General features: G+C 42.3%; 1 protein-coding gene and 2 pseudogenes across 4 annotated transcripts in view; 2 read left to right on the forward strand and 1 right to left on the reverse strand.

Moving 5' to 3' along the window:
• The window catches only part of FAM193A (family with sequence similarity 193 member A), a 166,187-nt gene that overhangs the window by 117,744 nt on the left and 33,520 nt on the right, over positions 1–14,923 (reverse strand). The window lies entirely within an intron of this gene.
• On the forward strand, positions 7,799–8,210 carry LOC112922651 (mitochondrial pyruvate carrier 2 pseudogene; annotated as a pseudogene).
• On the forward strand, positions 8,443–9,049 carry LOC112922641 (Golgi SNAP receptor complex member 2 pseudogene; annotated as a pseudogene).

The following is a 14,923-nucleotide window of genomic DNA, read 5'->3' on the forward strand; positions in this document are numbered from 1 at the left end:
TAGGAGCACCTGGGTGGCTCAGTAGTGTCTGCCTTTGGCTCAGGTCGTGATTCCTGGGTCCTGGGATTGAGTCTCGTAGCAGGCTCCCTGTGGGGATGTCTCCCTCTGTCTATGTCTCTGCCTCTCTCTGTGTGTGTCTCTCATGAATAAATAAAATCTTTAAAAATTTTTATTTATTTTTATTTAAATTTTTAAAAATGTGGCACATGGGTGGCTCAGTCACAGTTGAACTTCTGACTCTTGGTTTCAGCTCAGGTCATGATCTCAGGACCCTGGACTGAACCCTGTATCGGGCTCCTTGAGCAGAGGGAGAGCCAGCTTCTCCCTCTCCCTCTGCCCCTTTTCCCTGCCTGTGTAAGTGCTGTCTCTCTTTCTCTAATAAATAAATGAATCATTAAAAAAGAAAAAAGGCGAGAAAGCAAGAAAAATATATAAAATTCAATAGAAAATAAATGAGCAAAAGACTTGAATAGGCTTTTCACAAAAAAGGATCTCCAAATGGTCGATTAACATATGAAAAGTTCACATGTAATCAAGGAATGTAAATTAAAATCATGTAAAATACCAAGCAGAGTAGCTAAAATAAGAAATTGTGACAACTTAGGCAAAAATAGAACAATGGGAACACTCATGCATTGCTGGTGGAGTGGAAGGAAATAAGAACAACCACGTTGGAGAACATTCCCCAACAACCACATTGGGGAACATGCATCATATATGTATGCATGTGTGTGTGTGTGTGTGTATATATGCGTGTTTTTGAAGTCTTAATATGTCATATATATATGTATGTATATATATATATATGGTTTTTAAATTGTTTTTATTTACTGAGAGAGAGAGAATGAGCAGGGGGGGAGGGCAGAGGAAAAGTAGGCTCCCCAATGAACAGGGACCCAGTGTGGAGCTCGATCCCAGGACCTCGGGATCATGACCTGAGCTGAAGGCAGATGCTTCACCGACTGAGCCACTAAGGTGCCCCCAAAACACACATATATTATGACCAAGTAGCTTCTCTTCTAAACACATATCCTTCCTGATATTAAGTTTTGTATGCACCAAGATACAAGTACAAGATTATTCATACCAGCTCCAAACTGGAAATAGCCCAGATACTCATCAACTGCAGAATATACATTGTAGTGGAATACTACTCAGCAATTAAAATGGTCAAACTGTACCTCAATTCAAAACAAATCTTAATGACACCTAGGTGGCTCAGTGGTTGAGCTTCGGTTCAGGGTGTGATCCTGAAGTCCCGGGATCGAGTCCCACATTGGGCTCCCTGCATGGAGCCTGCTTCTCCCTCTGCCTGTGTCTCTGCCTCTCTCTCTCTGTCTCTCATGAATAAATAAATAAAATCTTTAAAAACAAAACAAAACAAATCTCAAAAATACTATTTCATTTTTTAAAAAGCCATCTACCAAAGACTGTAAGTAGTGTACTTCCACTTATATATCAAAAACGAGCAAAACTATAGTGTTTAGGAATGTATGCTTAGTGATGACTTACAAAGGGAAAGAAAAGAATTGTAACCAAGATACAACTTTTAGTAGGCTTTTAGAGTTCCCAAAACATTCTATTTGTTTATCTGAATGGTGTTCATACTAGGGGTCAAAATCAAACAATCTGCCTAGCTATACATTCATTTTATGCACTTTTACAGTATTTAACAATAAAAAAAAGTTTTGAAAAAAGAAAGAAATGTTTGACAAAGGAAAGAGGAGGTGATTTAGTTGGGAAAGAAAAGGTTTCTCTATAAATGATGTAACTGAAAATCCATATGAGGAGAATACATCCAACTTCCCTAACATCACTTTAATTTTTTTTTTTTAACATTTATTAGAGAGAGAGAGCAAGAGCACACAGGAGCATGGAGAGAGCCATAAGGAGAGGAGAAGCACTGAGCAGAGAGCCCAACATGCCACTCAATCCCAGGACCCCAGGATCATGACCTGAGCCTAAGGCAGACACTTCACCGACTGAGCCACCGAGGTGTCCCTTTGCCACCAGTTTAAAAATTAATGTGAAATGGATAACAGACCTATACATAAAAGCTCAAATTACAGGGGTACTGGCTTGCTCAGTTGGTGGAGCATACAACTCTTGATCATGGAGCTGTAAGCTTGAGCCCCATGATGGTAGTAGAGATTACTTAAAAATAAAATCTTAAAAAGAAAAAAGAAAGTTAAAATTATAAGACTTTAATAAGAACAAGAAGAAAAAAATCTCAACCTTGGAGTTTTCTACTTAAAGTAGACCAAAAAAAAAAAAAAAAAAAAAAGTAGACAAAATATTTTAACTTTGGGGTAGAGAGAGATTTCTTTGGACCCTAAAAAGCACTAATAATAGAAGAAAAAACTACTAAACTGGACTTCATCAAACTTAATAAAACTTGTCCCTCAAGACATGGTCGCTTCTGACTTCTGCCCCAGGATGGAGAAAGCTGGGAGATAGGAGGGGAACATTGCTCCCACACTTAACAATGAAAACGAACTAATTTCAAGTCCATGACTTTCTTGAACCTATCAGGGAACTGAGGTCACAGAGCAAACTGGTCCAAAAAGTAAATGGCTGCAATGAAAGAGCACACACACTCACCTGAGGAAGATGCCATCAGATACTGGTGAAGAAGAGTCTGTTGAGAACAGATGACATATTGTGAAGATGGGGTATAAGCTGTCAGGACAATTCCTGGGGTCACAGAAATTGGGCAAGTCTGCATCCCTTTGCAACCTCTCTGTGAAACCCACTGGGTGGTCATGGAAGGGATGTGAAAGAGCTCTAAGAAGCATGATCACCGTACAGAACTGGGGAAGGAGCAGCAGGCATGTGGGAGGGGCAAGACACTCTACCAGGTCCTTCCCCTCCATCTCCACTAAGGAACACAAGCCTTAATCTATACAGGGAAGGGCTTTGGTGAACACTCATTACATCTCCTGGAGACAATGAGCCCACAACCTCAGCCAAGGAAGGGACGGGAGAACTGTGCAGTCCATACCCCAAGACTCAGGGTTGTCATACATTTCCAAATAAAAAAAGCTTTCAAGACTACTACTAGGAGAGACAGGAAAAGAATAAGAGTGTGCAAATACACACTATGACCACAAATAGGTAAATAGGAAAGACTTAAAAACTTAGAATTACAGAGTTCTATGGGGACCTGGGTGGCTTAGTGGGTGAAGCATCTGCCCTCAGCTCAGGTCATGATCTTGGGACCCCAAAAATCAAGCCTTGTGTCAGCCTCTCTGCTCACTGAGGAGTCTGATTCTCCCTCATCCTCTCCCTCAAATAAATAAAATCTTAAAAAAAAAAAAAGAAAGAAAGAAAGAGTTGTAGTAAACTATCCTCACACTAGACATAAGCCATTGCTACAGAAATTTGAAGGCTGTGGTGCACTGACAATAACCATAGCAACAACCAATCCTAAACCTAAGCCAACTCTTAACAAGAGTAATGCAAACTACAGCACTAAAGGCCGAGTTGAGAGAAAGCTGTGTCTATTTCCAGGTATAAAAATGATTTACTTCAGTTTTGACTGTCCTATACATGTCTAAGTTTGAAAAAAATTATAATTTTGTATAATCATAGAAAAGGTAAAATGCAAACCACACTCCAAAGAGACAGAGTAATCATCAAAACAAGACTCAGACATGAAGCAGGAGTTGGAACTAACAAGGAACTTAAAGTAACTATAATTCATATGTTAAAGATGGTTAAGAGATGGGGATCCCTGGGTGGCTCAGCAGTTTGGTGCCTGCCTTTGGCCCAGGGCATGATCCTGGAGTCCCGGGATGGAGTCCCGCATCGGACTCCCAGTGTGGAGCCTGCTTCTCCCTCTGCCTGTGTGTCTGCCTCTGTGTGTGTGTGTGTGTGTGTGTGTGTGTGTGTCTATCATAAATAAATAAATCTAAAAAAAAAAAAGAGATGGTTAAGAGAAAAAGTAGACAACATGCTCTAGATCAGATGGGTAATTTCAGCAGAGAAATGAGCACTACAGAACCAGTGGACCTGAAGATAGGTCAAGTTACCCAAAGTAAAGCACAAACAGAAAAGGGGGTTGGGAACAGCCAGGAAGTGTAAAATAACATGACATGTTCTCACATATATTTAATTGGAATCCCACTAAGATGTGAACAGAAGAAATAATATTTGAGAACTTTCCAAAATTAATGAGACACCAAAACACAGATCCAAGCAGCACAGAGAACATCAATTAGTGTAAAATAACAAAAACAAAACAAATTTGCCTCATCCTATCACTTCCAAACTAAAAAGGAGAAAATCTAAAAACAAAAAAGGAGAAAATCTTGAAGGCACCCAGAGATAAAAAAAAAAAAAGAGAGAGAGACATTACATATAGAAGAATAAAATAAAGAATTATAGTGGCTTCTTTGGGAAAAAAAAAAAAAACACAAAAACCAGAAGACAGTGATTTTTTAAGTACTAAAAGGGAAAAACAACCACTGCCTGCTAAGTCAAAATCCTATACCCAGCAAAGATATCTTTCTAAAAATAACAGAGAGAAACTTTCTCAGAAATAAATACTAAAAAAAAAAAAAAAAAAAAAAGAAATAAATACTAAAGAAATTCATTGCCAGGAGACTTAACCTACAATAAATGCTAAAGAAAATATTTTATGCAGTAAGAATTTGAATAAAACAGAAACTTGGGTCTACGAAAAAGAAATGAAGGGCCCTTAAAATGTAATACAAGTGAAACAAAATTAGTTTTTTATCTTTTTTAAAGAATTGCACTAAAAGATGACTTTCAAAAGCAAAAATAGCAATGCACTGTGTGTTTACAGCATATATAAAAGCAGAATAAATAACATCAATAGCACAAGGAAGAATTGGGAATATGCTGTGTAACATACTTAGGCAGCATATCTTACAGAGACTGTGGGTTCAGCACCAGATCATCACCAGTACAGCTAGTAAATAAATGTTCTGGTTTCCCAGTATATACTATACTATAGTCTATTAAGTGTGCAATAGTATTATGTCTAAAAAAAAAAAAATTATGGGGCAGCCTGGATGGCTCAGCAGTTTAGCACTGCCTTCCGCCCAGGGTGTGATCCTGGAGACCTGGAATTGAGTCCCACGCCAGGCTCCCTGCATGGAGCCTGCTTCTCCCTCTGCCTGTGTCTCTGCCTCTCTCTCTGTCTCTCTCATGAATGAATAAAATCTTTAAAAAACTAAAAAAAATTATGTATCTTAATTTAAAGATACTTCATTTTTAAATTACTAAAAATATTATAAAATACTGTATTAAAAAATACTAAGCATCATCTGAGCTTTCAGCAAGTTTTAATATTTTTGCTGGTGGAGGGTCTTACCTCAATTTTGACGGCTGCTGACAATCAGGGTGAGGGTGCTGAAGGCTGGGGGTGTCTGTGGCAGTTTCTTAAAATAAGAGAATAAATTTGCCACACTGATTGACCCTTCCTTTCCCAAATGATTCCTCTGTAGCATGTGATGTTGTCTGATAGCATTTTACCTGCAGTGGAACGCCTCTCAAAATTGGAGTCAGTCCTCTCAAATCCAGCCACTTTGTCAACCAAGTTTATTCAATATTCTCAATCCTTGTTGTCATTTCAACAATCTTCACAACCTCATCACCAGAGGTAGAATCCATCTCAAAAAGTCACCTTCCTTGCTCCTCCATAAGAGAAGCACTTCCTCATCCGTTCAAGTGCTATCCTGAGATGGAAGCATTCCCATCACCCCTCCAGGCTCCACTTCTAGTTCTCCTGCTTATTCCCACCAAATCTGCAGTGACTTCCTCCACTGAGTTTTGAACCCCTCACCGTCCTCCATGAGCACTGGAACCCACTTCTTCCAAACTTCTGTTAGTATTGATATTGATCCATGGGAACATTTTCTTAGTGTTTAGTGGAACATTTCTTAGCATCTAGAATGGTGAATCTTTCCAGAAGATTCTCAATGTGCTCTGTGCTCAGATCTAGCAGAGGAATCACCATCACAGCCTCATGAAATGTTTCTCTCATTTTTTTTTTAAGATTTTATTTATTTATTTGAGAGAGTGAGTGAGAGGGAAGAGAGTACAAGCTAGGGGAGGGGCAGAGGGAGAGGAAGAAGCAGACTCCCTGTTGAACAGAGAGACCGATGTAGGACTCGATCCCAGGACCCCAGGATCATGACCTGCGGAGAAGGCAGATGCCTAACTGACTGAGCTACCCAGGCACCCCTGAAATGTGTCTCTTAAATAATAAGAATCAAAAGTCAAAATGACTCCTCGCTCTGTGGGCTCCAGTATGGGCGTTGTGTTAGCAGGCATGAAAACAACACTAATCTCTCTGTACATCATTAGAGCTCTTGGGTGACCAGGTACAATGTCAATGAGTAGTTAGTATTTCGAAAGGAATCTTTTTTTTTTTTTTTTTCTGAGCAGTAGGTCTCAATAGTGGGCTTAGGATATTTGGTAAACCATGTCGGAAACACATATGCTGTGGTCCAGCCTGTGTTATTCCATTTGTAGAGCACAGGCCAAGGAGAGGGAGCCTAACATACTTAGGGCCCTAACAATCTTCAGGATAGTAAGTGAGCACTGGCTTCAACTTAAAGTCACCAGCTGCATTAGCCCCTAACAAGGGAGTCAGCCTGTCCCTTGAACCTTTGCAACCTGGCCCTGAGGACTCCTCTCTAGCTAGGAAGTGCTACTAGATGGCAACTTCTCCCCCAAATAAGGCTGTTGTGTTTACACTAAGAATCTATTGTCAGGAACCACCTTCATGAATGATCCTAGCTGGATCTTCTGCAGCTTCTCCATCAGCACTTGCTGCTTCACCTGGCACTTCTTTCCTTAAACCTCAGGAACCCACCTCTGCTAGTTTCAGACTTTTCTTCTGCAGCTTCCTCATCTCCCTCAGCCTTCGTGGAACTGAAGAGAGTCAGGGTCTTGCTCTGGATTAGGCTTTGGCTTAAGGGAACACTGGGGCTGGTTCAATCTTCTATCCAGACCACTAAAATTTCCTCCCTGTCAGCAATTAGGCCATTTTGCTTTTCTTATCAAGCTCATGTGTCGGCAGGAGTAGTGCTCTTAATTTCCTTCAAGAACTTTTCCTTGGCATTTGCAACTTGGCCATTTGGCACAAGAGGCCTATGTTTCGGCATCTCTCAGCATTAGACATCCCCTCCTCACTAAGCTTAATCATTTCTAGCTTTTGATTTCAAGTGAGGTATGTGTGACTCTTCCTTTCACTTGAGCACTTAGAGGCCATTACAGGGTTATTAATTGGCCTAATTTCCATTGTTGTGTCTCGGGGACTGGAGAGGCCCAAGGTGGGGGGGGGGGGGCAACCAACAGTCCACAGAGCAATCAGAATACACATATTTATCAGTGAAGTTCACCATCTCAAAAAAAAAAAAAAAGTTCATCTTTTAATGGGCACGGTTCGTGGTACCCCAAAACATTTACAATAGTAACATCAGATGTCACTGATCACACATCACAGTAACTAATATAATAACAACGACAAAGTTTGAAATATTTCAAGAATTACCCAACTGTGACTGAGACACAAAGGGAGTAAATGCTGTTGGAAAAACTGCACCAATAAAAAACCTTGCTCAATGCAAGTTGCCACAAACTTTCAATTTATAAAAAACACAGTATCTATGAAGCACAATAAAACAAAGTATGCCTGTGCTACACTGTAAAGTGGTATAGTATCATTTGAAAGTACACTTTGGATGAATTTAAAATGTACACACTAAGGGAAGAAGAGGATGTGAGAGACTGTGGCAGGAGAAAGTGAGGAGTGCCCCTGGCTGTCATGCCACTATCCCACTCAGCCACCCATGACCAATCAGTCACTGGCATCTGGGGCCTTTAGGCCACCTACCACCGGATCCTCGATAAAGTGGAGCTCTTGCTGGTAGAGAAACTGAACCTACTATACAACCACTCAGCAGGTCCCAAAACAGTTTTTTCTGGGCTCCAATTATGAATGGGGGGTTGGTGTGTGCTGGATTGGCTGACATGGCCAGACCTGCAGAGAAACTCAGCACAGTTCATTCTGCTGTGTCGATGGCTACAGGGTTACATGGTCAGGATACTCACTTGTCATTGTTCCAAAAAGCTGGAGTCTGTCTGCTGTTAATTTCTTTGTGGGGGCAGCAGAAGCCTTTCAGCTCTTTTATATTTGGAGATATAACCAAGAACTAAAAGCTAAAGCAAACAAATAGGAATTCCTGACCACTCGAACAGTCTAGATATGGACATAACCACTGGGAGTAACTTACTATTTCACTATTGACATGGTGGTATTAACCGTGCTGTTTAGAAGGCATTTAAAAAAAAAAATCAACCTGTATGCTAGGGGCTAATACTTGACTCAACAGAAAAAATAAAGCAGACTTTTAACAACAAACAAAATACAACTGTAAAACCAGGGCTGGACCCATCAGGGCTGGTGACATGGAGCCATTGCACCAGGCAAGGCACAAGCAGGTCCATAAGACCTAGTGTCAGAAGGGACAACCTGAGATGGCAAATATCTTCTACACTTAGTAGAAAACAAAATCCAAGCAAACAAAGACCAGGTATTCAGCCATCCAGAACGTCTGGAGATGATGTCTGGAGAGCAAGGAGCTCTCTAACAGAAGACAAAATGCCAAACTTCATGTTGACCACTTAAAGTATCATGTCCAGCAGGTGTAGACTGCTTTCAGAAACTTCCCACATCAAGGATACACAAGGGAGCAGCAGGACAGATGGCAAGAAGAGCTTCTATAACACACTTCCACCACTAACAACTCAGACACCACCATCCTAATGGGATGACTCGCTGCAATTCAACTCTTCCCTCCAGAAAGTTCACCACACATAGATGACCTCACTGGAGTTGGGTGCAGTATTCTGAACTTCTGAAGGGGTCTCAGAAGAAGATACCTGCCACAGCCAACAGGCTAAGCTTGTCACAGCATGAAGTGAGAAGTGGGCTTTCCAGAACAAGTACTTTATGATTGGTGGGATGCTGCTCATCTGTGTGATCCTGTTTCTCGTGGTGCAGTACTTGATGTGAGCTGCAGAGCCCACCAGCTGAACAACGTTTCCACTGTGTGAGAGTCTGTGTGAGTGTATGTGTGTGTGAAAGAGAGAGGGGAGCCTAGAGGTTGCCTTCTGAAATGTAGGCCATCTTAACTATGAAGACCCCTTGGAAGTCACTGTGATCTGTAACCCAGCATGAGTTTCCAATCTGCTCTGTCTTCTGTGACACTGTGGTGGGGAGGCTAGTGCCAGGAGGAAGCATGGTGCTCAGGAAATGAAAGTTCATGTTCTCTCTCTCAAAATAAATAAATAGAAAATTTAAAAACATACACTATAAACTCAAAGGCAACAAGTATACAAATATTTTAAGAGGTATGAATAATAAGTCAATAAAAGAGATAAAACAGAATCATAATACATGCTCAATTAAACCCAGAAGAGGAAGGAAAAGAGGGAAACCAAAAAATAATTGATGAAGAGATAACAGCTAGTGAGATGGCAGATTTTAATGAAACCCTATCAATAATCATCAGTGGCTGCCTGGGGCAGAGGAGAGGACAGACTGGCAAAGGAGCATGCAGGAACTGTGTGGGTGATGGGCATCTCCTAGGTCTTCACTGGGGTGGCAGACATGTGTCAATCCTCCTAAAACTGATGTTTATTTTTTTTTAAGTTTTTTTTTTAATTTTTTTAAAATTTTTATTTATTTATGATAGTCACAGAGAGATAGAGAGAGAGGCAGAGACACAGGCAGAGGGAGAAGCAGGCTCCATGCACCAGGAGCCCGACGTGGGATTTGATCCCAGGTCTCCAGGATCGCGCCCTGGGCCAAAGGCAGGCGCCAAACCGCTGTGCCACCCAGGGATCCCAAAACTGATGTTTAAAATGGATGCATCTTACTGTGTGTGAAATATACTTCGATAATGTTTGTTCTTCCAAGTAAAGAATGAAAACTTAAAGAAAAAACAAACTACTGAAATAATTAAGAATGCCCACTCCAGGCCAGACAGCCCAGCCTCACCAGCATGTTAACATGGGCGTTACTCATTCTCCCCTTGCCTCAGCTCCCTCATCCTAGAACATCTGCTTCATTGGCCTGCCCTGAGGAGGCACAGTTAGTGGCCATCCAGTGCTGGTTCGCACTATGATTCATAAAGAATGACCTGTGTTTACACTTTGATCACATATGGTGGTTCCTTGAGGGAGAGGTCACTGGCTCTGCTCTAAGCAAATGAATGTCTTCTGACTAAAGACTCAAAAGACTGAATTTTTAAAAATCACTGTGGACCAGATAGTTCAAAAAAACATTCTACCCATGCACTATACTCTTATTATCTCAAGATATATTTTTTTAAATTACTCTTTTTCAGGTTAAGATACATTTTTAAAAAAATATTTTATTTATTTATTCATGAGAGACACAGAGAAAGAGAAGCAGAGACACAGGCAGAGGTAGAAGCAGGCTCTATGCAGGGAGCCTGATGTGGGACTCGATCCTGGATCCGGGGATCACGCCAAGCCAAAGGCAGATGCTCAACCACTGAGCCACCCAGGCGTCCCAATACATTTTATTTTTTAAGATAACTGCTCTATGTTCTTAAAAGTTGTTAAATTAAGTGAGAAGAGACTAGGTGATCATAAGCTGAAAACCCTGGAAGCCTTCTCTCAGAGAAGCTGGCTTTTCTAGATGCTTCTAGTAAAGGGGCTGCAGGGTTCTCAGGACAGAGCAGTACCTACTCAGATCCATGCTTGGAAACCCTTTACCAGATCCACTGAAGGTCAATGGCAGTGGTGCAAAAGAAGCTGCCAAATCGCCTACCTTCAGCCCAGGGCATGATCCTGGAGTCCCAGGATCGAGTTCCGCGTCAGGCTCCCTGCGTGGAGCCTGCTTCTCCCTCTGCCTGTGTCTCTGCCTCTCTCTCTCTCTCATATGAATAAATAAATAAAATCTTTTAAAAAAAAAAAAGCTGCCAAATAATCATCCCGTTAAAGGTGTCTGTTCTCACCTGATGGTCTATGGTGAGTACAAAAAAAATTAAGTACAAATAATACATATTATCAGAAATAAACTGACAGAGGGGATCCCTGGGTGGCTCAGCGGTTTAGCGCCTGCCTTCGGCCCAGGGTGTGATCTTGGAGTCCCAGGATCGAGTACCACATCGGGCACCCTGCATGGAGCCTGCTGCTCTCTCTGCTCTGTGCCTCTGCCTCTCTCTCTCTCTCTCTCTCTGTGTGTGTCTCTCATGAATAAATAAATAAAAATCTTAAAAAAAAAAAAAAGAAAAACTGACAGAAACACAACTTGTGATTAGAAAATATTCCATTTCTCCTACATTCCTACTTCCTCTGTACAGTTCAGTCAGGGTTTATGGAAGACCTACAAGGCGCTGGAGATGGTTCCAAAGACCACATACATGTTCTGGTGCTTGAGAAAATGGCAGGGGAGTGGGTGTTCCAACATAATGAAAGAAAAAGTACTAATATAAAAAGATGTGCATGTTAAAACAGAAGCCCCAGGACAGGAAATGACTCACATCAGGATACAAAGCTAAGAACCAAGTGCCAGCAGGCATTATGATAAATGCCATACCTGTATTTTCTCTGATAACTCTTAGGATGACCCCAAAGACAGGCACTACGGTCTCATTTTAAAGCTGTGACATCTAAGAAACGAATCAGGGAACCTCATCTGACATCACAGAGCGAGGCTTCAAATCCAGGCAGTATGAATCCCACAGCTGTACTCACACCACCACAACAGACTGCCTCTCTGCCAGTACACCTCCTCCCGTTAGCCACCTGGAAAGTGCCTCTCATCTTTTTTTTTTTTTTTTTAAAGATTTTATTTATTTATTTATGAAAGACACAGAGACAGAGAGGCAGAGGCATAGGCAGAGGGAGAAGCAGGCTCCATGCAGGAAGCCTGATGTGGGACTCGGTCCCAGGACTCCAGGATCACACCCTGGGCCAAAGGCAGACGCTCAACTGCTGAGCCACCCAGGTGTCCCATCCTCTCATCATTCAAATGTAGCTCACGCTTCTTCTCTTTAAAAGCTGACTCACCCCACTTTCACTCTCTCCCAATCTCAATAGTTAGTACTGTCCTCCTCCTGTTCAAACAGCACTTGTCAACCACGTGAGCTCCTCTTTCTCTCCCAGGAAACTGACCACAAATTCTTTGAGACCACAGACTTTGTCCCAAGCACATTCCTTCTACTAACACCTTCCATAATGTCACTCCTAGGCAGGCAGTGTCCATGTAATGAACAAGGAGAAGACTCTCCAGTGGTTTCCAAAGTGATGGTGAGAGATGAGAGAGGCTGACTGCCTGACATGGGAGCTACCTGAGCCGCCCACTAGAAAAACTTGTGCAAGGAGACCCTGAAATCACACACATACTGCATAATCAAGTTCCTGCGCTGCCACTTCAAAAACTACACCTATGACGAACAAAGGAAGAAAATTTAGAGTCTATTTATAGACAGCTCTAAATGATAGGTTGGCACCGGCCAGCAGCGGATGGCTGGAGCTGCCACCGTCCTCAAACATGATCCTGAAGGCCCCTTCCTGGAGGGAAGATACAACCAGTGAGCAGAAGTCTGAGAAGTGTGCTTGCCTGTATGCTTTGCCAGGAGGAAGAGATGGTCAGAGATGGAGATCTATGCCAATGTACGAACACAAGCTGGTGTCTGGCCAGAAACCTAAAAAGAACAAGAAGGGATAACTAATGGCAAAGGGCTCTAGAGGTGGTGTCTGAGGATGGCATGGAGTGCAAGGATATTGTGTCCTCTGTGAATGCTGAACAATGACAGCACTGCAAAAGCAGCTCTCAAAACTCAGCAAGATGAGATGAGCTTCCCTGAATATGTATGTCTCTGAGCTTCTTTCCCCAACACTTATTCAAATATGCTCATGAACGAAGAGACATAACAGCAAGGATAGAAGTGATGCATTTGCTCAGTGACATGAACCTCCACCAAGGATGATCTGAATTCTCCAATGCTAGGCATCTGCAGGGCAGCTTCTCTGGTGTTTGTCATTCTGTGCTTTCCCCAGCACTGGACTCACTCAGGAAGCAACAGCATAGCTGGGAGCCCCAGAGAATCTGAACTGGGCCCCAGCCTTAGTCACTGCTTCCTGTACCCTCTCCTCAGCTCCCTGTCTCAGCACATGGAAGAGGTCCTGCAGGGCTGGCTGTCCGGTGAGCCTATTATTACCCAACCTTGTCCCACACAGTGGCCTGGGGCCACCCGGGCTCAAGTAACCTTCAGAAGTGTGTGAGTAGCTGGTTAAGGGGGCTACTGCTCTAGCAAACAGTTCTGACAGTACTTCCCAGACTCCTGCACACTAGCCCATTAACGCTGGCTCACCTGAACCCTAGAGGTATGCTTCCCATGGCCCTCCCAACACAGACACAACACACCCCAGGCAGCATGCCGAAAGGAGGGCCTGACTGCCTCTGCATGACCACCCACTTGCCTCAGCTTGTCTAGTGATTATGGACTAGCCCTGGCCCAGGCAACCTAGCTACAACCATATGTGTTCCAACAAAATATGAATCCCAGTCTTAGGGTGTGGTCCCCTTCCAAATGTATCCTTCCTTGGGGGTACTATCCCTCAGCCCTGGAATATACTTTATATAGATTTCTCTTTCCAATTTATAGCTACCCTGTTGAACCTCACTAATTTCTTGATATACTAAATTTCCCTTGTTTAAATTACTATATGGTTTTGTCTCCTGATTGGTCCCAGACTGATATACCCTGTTTTCCGTTACCATCTATGGACTTGCTGTATAACTTTTCACTGTGTATGACACTACACTGACCAAGGAGTTTGTTTTATGATAACAGTGAGGTGATGACCCATGGTCATGAGATTTACTCATCTTGTCACATACTCCATCATCCAAAAAAGCTGGCTGCAGAGAATGGTGAAATGGCCCAATGGGGACTCACCACTTCAAACAGGAGACCTCTGGGGTTAGAAAGCTGTCCCACAAGATGTAGTTGTATATATTCTGCCCAGATGCCCAACAGTTGGTATTGCTTCTTCAGGAAAGAAGGGTCCAGGGGATCCCTGGGTAGCTCAGCAGTTTAGCGCCTGCCTTTGGCCTAAGGCGTGATCCTGGAGTCCCGGGATTGAGTCCCACGCGTCGGGCTCCCAGCATGGAGCCTTCTTCTCCCTCTGCCTGTGTCTCTGCCTCTCTCTCTCTCTATGTCTATCACGAATAAACAAATAAAATCTTTACGGAAAAAAAAAAAAAAAAGGAAAGAAGGGTCCAAAAGCAAGTAGCATCTGATTTATACCTTCTGGACCAATCCAGAAACCTTTTCCTTCCAACTTCACTATTTTGGGGTCTGACAAGTTTTGTTTTGTTTTTAAAGATTGTATTTATATTTATTTATTCATCAGAGACACAGACAGAGGGAGAAGCAGGTTCCTTGCAAGGAGCCTGATGCGAGACTCAATCCCTGGACTGGGATCATGTCCTGAGCCGAAGGCAGATGCTCAACCGCTGAGCCACCCAGGCATCCTGGGTTCTGACAAGTTTGAAGCCTTAGTACCCAAGAGTTGAATACTTGTATCAGGTGATAATAGTTTCAGCATACCAGAAGCTACCCTGGCCATCTGGACTCCTGGTATCTCTGAATCAACATGTTCAACAAAAAACACAGCAAACATTGACTAGATATTGTGATGGTCAAAGGTAAAGAGAACATGAGACAAGTGGTGGAATCCCAAAAGTATGTCTTTAAAAAATATATATATGTATTTCTAAATTAAATTTCCCTCTGAAATGCTGATATATATTCCAAAAATAGCAACATCAATGCCTATATTTTTCAGCTGAGTATGTCACAAAACAGAATAAAGAAAAATTCATAAAACATTACGTCCAAACTAC

This window comes from Vulpes vulpes, chromosome 14, assembly GCF_048418805.1.
Source record: "Vulpes vulpes isolate BD-2025 chromosome 14, VulVul3, whole genome shotgun sequence".
Lineage (NCBI taxonomy): Eukaryota > Metazoa > Chordata > Mammalia > Carnivora > Canidae > Vulpes > Vulpes vulpes.